Genomic DNA, 1,655 nt, shown 5'->3' on the forward strand with positions numbered 1-1,655 from the left:
TGTGGTTGATAAAGTCTTAAAGAAAGCTGCTGGATGGAGAGGGAGACTACTAGGATATGAGAAAAAATTAATTTTAGTTTAGTCTTGTTTAGCTAGCATTCCTACTTATCTTATGAGTATGATAAAGTTTCCTAAGTGGGCTATTAATCTGATTAACTCTCAGATGGCACACTGTTTTTGGGACAATTATGAGGGTCATCATAAGTATCACCTAGCTAGCTGGGGTTTGTTGACTCAAAAGAAGCAATATGGAGGTACGGGTATACCTAATATTGTTGATATGAATCTAAGCCTTCTAGCTGCTTGGATTGATAAATATCAAAAAGGTGATCAGAAAATTTGGAAAAAAAAATTATTGATGCTAAGTATAGGACTAATAATCAAAATATTTTCTCTTGTCCTGATAACAACTCCTCCTCCCCTTTCTGGAAAGGTGTTCTCTGGGCTGCTAAAGCAGCTAAGATGGGCTATCAATGGAAGGTGGGGAATGGGAGAAAAACAAAGTTTTGGGAAGATCATTGGTTTGTCTCTTGTAGCTTAGCCATCCAATTTTGGGAACTGTACAGTATTGCCAATGAGCATAATCTACCTATTGCTGACCTTTGGGATGGGACTAATCTTAAGATCACTTTCAGGAGGTGTGTGGACAATAGACTGCTACACCTCTGGTTTGATTTACTGAGCATTGCACAATCTATCATTTTGAATGATGAAGATGATGCTATTATTTGGAAGCCTGTATAAAATGGGAGATATTCAGTTAGATCCATGTATGGCATGGTTAATTTTAAAGGGGTCTGCCCTGTCCATGTACCAAAGATATGGCAGCTTCATGGCCCTCCTAACATTCATATCTTTTTGTGGTTGCTTGCACATGATAAGCTGCTGGTTAGGAGTAATTTGAGTAAGAGGCAACACTTAGATGATCTTACCTGCCTGTTTTGCTCTGAATATGAAAATATAAATCACATGTTCTTTGAGTGTGCTATTGCTGCTGAAGTATGGAGGAATATTCATATTATAGCTGGGTGTATGCCCCAGCCTACTTATGATAATGTGACTTAAGAATTGGGAGAAACACAAAACTCTGCAAGCTAAAAATATGTTTATTTCAGCTACCCTCTGGGTTATCTGGAGGAGCAGGAATGATATGTGTTTTAACAATGTCCCCTGGATGGGTGTGCAGGTGCTTCTGAGAAAAATTGCAGGTTACTACAATCAATGGAAGATCTTGTGCAAAGGGGCTGCAAGAGATCGCATGGAGAGGCTCATCTCTTCGCTGTGGGAAACGGCCAGGCGTCCTCCCCTGCTGATCTGGCCAGAGCCAGGTTGAGGAAGAAGGAGCTGTGGCTGCAATACTTGATGAAGAAAAAGGCAGAAGGCTGGCCGGGCATGGCCAGTGGAATACTCCTGGAAGGATGATTATATAGGCCATGTCTGCGGCTGTTGGAAAAACTTTGAGTTTTCGCTTATGTGCTTCAGTTTAGTAGTTTGAGAGTTAAGTGGTGAATTCATTCCTGAGAAACTATGCCGGAAGGATGTGTCAATCCTCTCCCGTGAGCTGTAATAAGGATACTTGTGTGGTTTCGTTTTCTGTTGGAAATGGAACCGGGGCAAGAGCCCTTTTCTTCTAAAAAAAACCAATCAACCTTCGA

This window comes from Triticum aestivum, chromosome 7D, assembly GCF_018294505.1.
Source record: "Triticum aestivum cultivar Chinese Spring chromosome 7D, IWGSC CS RefSeq v2.1, whole genome shotgun sequence".
Taxonomy (NCBI): Eukaryota; Viridiplantae; Streptophyta; class Magnoliopsida; order Poales; family Poaceae; genus Triticum; species Triticum aestivum.